General features: G+C 39.4%; 1 protein-coding gene and 1 long non-coding RNA gene across 4 annotated transcripts in view; one reads left to right on the top strand and one right to left on the bottom strand.

Moving 5' to 3' along the window:
* The window catches only part of LOC116673178 (uncharacterized), a 16,199-nt gene extending 11,001 nt beyond the window's left edge, over positions 1-5,198 (top strand). Inside the window, exon 3 of the long non-coding RNA XR_004327776.1 lies at positions 5,050-5,198. This is a non-coding gene — a long non-coding RNA (uncharacterized LOC116673178). The remainder of the gene's footprint in view (positions 1-5,049) is intronic.
* The window catches only part of iqsec3a (IQ motif and Sec7 domain ArfGEF 3a), a 102,665-nt gene that overhangs the window by 58,213 nt on the left and 37,766 nt on the right, over positions 1-6,686 (bottom strand). The gene's annotated exons all lie outside the window — the stretch shown is intronic.

Below are 6,686 nucleotides of genomic sequence, written 5' to 3'. Positions count from 1 at the left end.
GGGGACTTGAACCAGCAACCCTCCGGTTCCCAACCTAACTCCCTACTGACTGAACTGGGCTTCATCCTCTGGACCACCATGAATGTATACAAGATTTCATGGTAATCCATTCAAGTGTAATGCAAAAAGGACAGACCCTAGAGAGAGAAAAAAAGGCCTAAAGTATAAAATAAATAGAATAGTATCTCTCTGGAGTCAGATACATCCATCTGCGCCTCCTTTCATCAGCAGAACATATATCTTGTCTTTAAGTTTCTGTTTCCCATGAGCAAGGTCAAACGGAAAGATACATCCGCTACCCAAGCACATCTGCCGCACCATCGCTCCCACAAGAACCACCATCTTGTTTTAAAGCCGAGGACAGTGGAAACATTTCACATGCTTTCTGTCTACAGTGTAATCTCCAGAGAACCGGCAGCACGTTCAGGGCCATGGTGACTGAAGAAGCTTTTGTGTAGAATGGTTAACAAATATAGCCATGGCATGTTTAAATCATGAGAGAGTCACTAGAGGAGCCACCTTTTTTTCCCCCTCAAGGACAAAAGGTCAAAGCCTCTGCACTTGTGCATGACTTAAAGCATACTAGGGGAAAGATGATTTTGAAACAATCATAAAATTGATTGGTTTGTCTACAGCAGTGTTCAAATGAACATTAGAAAATGGTCTAAAATGTAATGAACTCTTGATCAAAAACAGGAAGAATGAGGTAATAAAGAACTATTTGAATTGTTGAATAAAGAAAAAAATATACATGGAGAACCTTTACTACTTCACCAAACATGGCTAACTGTGCTCTGTGAAATTCACCATGAGCAGGCATGCGGTAATGCACGCTATGTAGTATCCTCATTGTACTTTCTATTCACCTTGTATGATGAATCCTGTGATGGATTGGTTATAGAGATGCCAATCAACACTGCTCTTTCTTGGGTGGAACAGCACAGCTCATAAATAGCTTCATTTAGCCAAAAAGAGGCAAATAAACAAGAAGAAACCTGGCATAAAAGAGAAGTCGTTTGTAATTCTGTATTTTTATATGTAATCCATACATACTGAGCACTGGGAGTTGACTGAAATCAATGTCGACCATTTTATTTCTCTGAAAAGCAGAGAATCAACCTTCAGCTCTTAAAGTTCCATGCAGGCACTCAGTTCTTTTAAGTAGTGCCAGTGATCGGTGTCATCTAGTAGAGGTGACTATTTTCAACATTAACATTCTTCAAACCTGTATATTTGTGTTTAAAACAAAATATAAAAAACATATTCATCTTATAGTTTTAGGTACTATTTTGCAAACAATTCACATTTCCATAACTCTCCAAGGAGACAGACAGAATCTTCATCTTCCTTTGTACAAAACATCCCGTGGTCAGTTCTCTAACTAATTTTGTGGAGTTATTTTGTAGAATGAAAATTTACATTTAATGGATTCCTCTGGGTCATTTTCTAGATGTAAAAATAGACTTCTTTTTAGGTCCACATTTGCGCATGTCCTTTGGTTGTGGTTTTATAAAGCCGCTACAGGTTTCTACCACACCGTCACATGTATTTCTTCAAAGTAATTTGTTTTTTTATGTTCTGTGAAACAAATAAAACTAAAGGGGAGACTATAAAACACAATCTGTCATCACGACTGTATGGGTGGATTATGCAAGCAGCTCATACCGACCAACAATTGAATAATAAAGTTTATTGTTAGGCAGCAACCTTTTGTGGCAGTAGAAATTAACCCAAGAGCATAAGAGGAAGAGATATGGCAAAGTGTAAGAGTGACTAATTCTGTGTGACGAGGTAGGTTGGGTGGTGGATGGGTCAAACAAACATTTGTGTCCCATGTGAAACCAAAAGCCAACTGTCATTTTGAAAGTAACTGAGTTTTTAGGACCAATCTCTGATGTTTTACTAACTCTGAATAAGTATTTTTGTTGCCTAAACCTACCTGATTCGGTTTCACATTGTTTACCTCATGTTTAAAACTTTGACTGTTGGGTTACATATAATAATCACATGATTACGGACACATGATTAAGTCACATTATTATGGCGCCATCGTGCAAAACAGTATAATGTTTAGGTTTGAGGATGTGTTGACAAAACATTACATAGCACACTCAGCTTCTTACCTCCAGCTGTAAAAGGGTAGGCTTTTATTAATCGTGTTGAATTTTAAGACCGAACGAGGATAGTCGCCCTAAAGGATTTAAGAACAAACTGCTTGCAAATACAGTACGCCTACAGTAATACTTATGTTCTGTATTTACAAGCAGTTTGCCCATGGTTATAATGGTCTCTGGATGTATAGTTGCCAAGTATACATCCAGAGACCATTATAACCACAGGCATTCCAATGCAATGTCAACAAAACATCTTGACAGCAACAACAGAACACAGGGTATAAAAACAGGTTGGACTCGTGAAATATGCAAGACAGGACTTCAAATTGAATCTCTTCAAAAGCCGATGCCCTGGGATGTGGATAAAATAGAGGGAGGTATAAAAAGAGGAAGAGGGAGAAAGAAGGCAGCGGGGTAAATTGCATCGTAGATTCATAGCTGACACACTACAAGTATACAGACAGCCCACTACTCATGGGCAGGACTTCAAGGATGGGAAATTACATTCACAACATCCTTCAATGTCACAGAACGCCATTTATAAATCTGGTTGGATACCATCCCAATCTGCTAAAAGATGCTTCTATACTACTATACTACTTTTGGAGAAGAGCCTGAATTACATTCACTGGCAATGCTTTTTTTTTCTTCTAATTGATTGAGTTTAAGGTCCTCAGAAGTGGGACTAAGTTAGAGTTTTTTGTCATAACAAGTCTTGGCTATAAAGTCTCAAATCCATGTCATCATGCACCAATTGAATGCCATTTAAAGACAGGCAAAAACATATACAGGATTAATAGTGTAAAAAAACAAGAGTATACAACCACACCCAATTTGCAGTAAACACAACAATGACTGAGGATGATGGGAATAGTTTTGCAGGTATTTGATCATAAACCAAAGTTCTACACAAAAATCAAAATGTCAACCATGATGGCACTAAATGAAAGTCAGGGGAGTATCACAGGTATTACAATTCAATATTTGTTGAGTTGTTTTTACTCACATGCACAAAAATGTAAACTTCGTGGTGGCACTAGAGGAAAAGGGATACACCAAAGTCATGACCATTCATCGTCTGGGAACCACAAATGTTTCTGCAAAATGTAATCTTACTCCATCCAAAAGGTGTCATATATTTCAGTGTGGACCAAAGTGATGGACCTTTCACATACATGGATCAAGACTGACTTGAGTCTAGGTGCGACTAACAAACCGCCCCATTAACAAATCTTTTGATAACTATGTATTTTTTAACACCACCCCACACATCGCAATAACATATTCTGCTACTTCAGCACCACGGGCAGCGCCACTGATTTAATACTACACAGCAGAGTCGAGGCCATCGATTCTAACTAGCACAAACCAGAAAAAGGACCACTGAGTCAGGCAGACCTAAACAACCCCTCTGTGACTAGGGGATGGAGAGGGGAAATGGCAGTTTAAGGGGCACGCATTTTGGTATGTTTGTTAGCAAGGGGCTGACATCCCCAGGGTGGGTGACAGGGGCATACACCCTGCAACTTAAAAAAAACACATGCAAATAGACAAAACACAAGCAAATTAAGAAAACAACTTCGTTAATTTGCAGAGCATTTAGCAAAAGCGCTGCAAATACACACAACCATATACATAAACGTGCTGCAAATACAGAAACGATGCAAAAAGAAAAGCACACAAAACCCCGGAAAAAAAAGCAATGCATAAAAAAAAGCAGATGCAACAAAAGAGCGCTGCTTCCAGATTGCACAACGGAAGTTCTCCAGGCCTCTAGAGGGAGTGCTAAGTGGAACAGCTTGATTTTTGATCCACCCCACAGGGAGGCAGTTTTCCTATATATATTGGATAAAATTGAAGATTTGCAAAGCACATTTAATAGCAATTGTTTAAATGAAATTACTCATTGCTTGAGCACTGTCTGCTCAGGATGACCTCACAATGGGGCGGCTGTGGCTCAGTGGTAGAGCGGTTGCCTGCCAATCGGAAGGTTGGTGGTTCAATCCCCGCCCCTGCAGTCATTGTCGAAGTGTCCTTGGGCAAGACACTGAACCCGAGTTGCCCCCGGTGCTGCGCATCGGAGTGTGAATGTGTGTGAGTGTTTATCTGATGTGCAGGTGGCACCTTGTACGGCAGCCCCGGCCACAGTGTATGAATGTGTGTGAATGGTGAATGTATCCTGTAGATGTAAAAGCGCTTTGAGCAGTTGTTAAGACTGGAAAAGCGCTATATAAATACAGCGCATTTACATTTACAATGTAGTGCACAGTGTGTCCATTTGTCATTGTCTTTTCTGACACTTCTTTCTTTTATTCTTATTCACATCTTGTTACACATAAGAGTCACAATGCTATTTCTATACTTCCTGGCAAAAGCAGCTTTTTATGGGTGCCCAACAGAGAGGCAGAAATAAAAAGATGTGTTCAGGAACAACAATGCCTGGAGAAAGGATTTGCCTCGTTGTAAGAGGAACAAACAATTGCGCCGTCCCGCTACCCTGATGATTTCACTAGCTAATTGCCTATTATGTGGTCTGTCAGGGGGAAATTACTGTTTCCTTATTTGTCTCACTTTCTTTTTTGTATTTGAAAATATCCTCCGGTTCCAACAGTTTTTTCAACTCTCGGCTAAGTATAACGCAACTCTAAGTCGGTCTTCTATAATTGGTTATCTGCTCCAAGTAGGCAGGACCAGAGTTTTTTTAAAAGACATTTTTGCGCATAACTACACACTATAGGCAGTAAAACAGGACATTGTGGCTGCCAATGTTGTTGAATTCTTCCCAATTCACACTAGAGTCACATTACTCCTTAAATATGTTCTGTTATGTAGTATTTGGTTTAAAAGCCTTTATTTAAACTTTAGGACTGTAGAAGTGCTGCTATATTCTAATAGTGCACCCTGCTAACTATAGTAACTACATAGCTAATGGCAGTAAACAATGTCATCTTGGCTGCCAATGTTGTTAAATTCTCCCTAATTCTGGGTCACATTACTGCTGAAACATGTCCAGTTGGGTAGTGTTTGGTTCAGAACCCTTTATCTGTGATTTTGAGAGTAGAAAGTGCTGCTTTGTTCTACTACAATCTAACGTTAACGTACTGTTAAGTAGCGGCATGTTAACGCGAGACGGCTGTAATCATGGCGGCCAATGCTGGCAATTTCTCCCCATATTCCGGTCACTTTACTGCTGGTGCATGTCCGGTTGTGTACCTTTTTTGTAATTTTTATTACAAAAAGTAACAAAGTCCTGCTATAAACTCCTTTGCAGTAGCGCCAGCATCAACTAGCTAGTGAAACAAAACTGGAGCGCACCGGAGATTCAAGGAAGCATGGTGACCAATCAGAGCAGACTGGGCTTTTTCAGGAAGCGGAATTAAAAAGACTGGCGCTGCTGCAGAGTGTCTCACACAGAAAGTGTATACAGGTGCAGCAGCCATGGGGAAAATAAAGTTGTTGTTTTTTAACATTTTATAGTACCAACACAAAATGCTAAATGTATCCTGAAAATTCCTCTTCACATGTTCCACAGTCAGTAAAGCAAGACCAAACTCCTTCCACAAGATTTACTTTTTGACAAAGATTGGACTCTAAACTATTTACCTCACTACAGTGCTTTCTTCTTCTAACTCACTTATTACAAAAGACGAGCCACCCACAACAACCTCCCAGCAGCTACTTTATGTAATGTGGGCGACCCTGAACATAGATATTACACTTTCAAATGTATTGACATTAATGATTCTGATTAAGGTTATAAGATTATGTAACCCAATGAGCTCTTGGTAATATTAGTGGAATTAAAGCTGTAATTATTTAGAGCAGCTATATGTACTATTTATCAAGCCATTTCATAATAGTATGCCTTAAAAATCTTGCCAAGGAAAAGAATCATCTTATAGAGCCTTCATCATATTTTGCATGCAATTGTTCTCCAACTGTCAAACCAGAACAAAACAAATGTTAAAGATGACTAATATGCACTTCTGACACCTCAAAAAGGAGCAAAAGGTGATGTTACTATAAAGTAGGGTAGGAATTTGACGTAAACAGCATTACTAATATTGAAACCTATTTTTAGTTGAGTTCAGAGATTCAATGGCAATATTTCCCCTGCAATAGAACTTTTGCTCCATTGATTTGCCAGTCCAGTCAGAGACTGAGGGAAAATGACAAAACATTGAAGTTTTTTAAAACCATAAAAGATTTTGGGGCTGGACCTGCAGAAGCCACCCCCTCTCTCTGCCCCTGCATACATCCTAAGATGGTGTGCATGGGGCTTAAAGTCTGAGCTACAAAACTACCTGTTCAGTACTGGACACCTTAGGGAAGCCAGGATGCTACCATATCAGAGTTTACAAAAGCACATAACATTGATTAAAGCATCACTCCGCTGTGTTGTTTGTCCAAGTATGTTTTTCTATAAGTCTTTTAACATTATATTGTGCATGCAATGAATGGCATATCTAAGACCCATTTACAGAACTCTCACCAGCCCAGCAAACATCAAAAAGTCAGATTGAGACAGGGTAATCCATATGTTCCCTCATTTCTGAATGTTGAATCCCCCCC

The sequence above is a fragment of the Etheostoma spectabile genome, chromosome 23 (assembly GCF_008692095.1).
Source record: "Etheostoma spectabile isolate EspeVRDwgs_2016 chromosome 23, UIUC_Espe_1.0, whole genome shotgun sequence".
In the NCBI taxonomy this organism is placed as follows: domain Eukaryota; kingdom Metazoa; phylum Chordata; class Actinopteri; order Perciformes; family Percidae; genus Etheostoma; species Etheostoma spectabile.
Note: the sequence above shows the minus strand (reverse complement) of the source record. Positions and strands in the feature narration are given on the sequence as shown.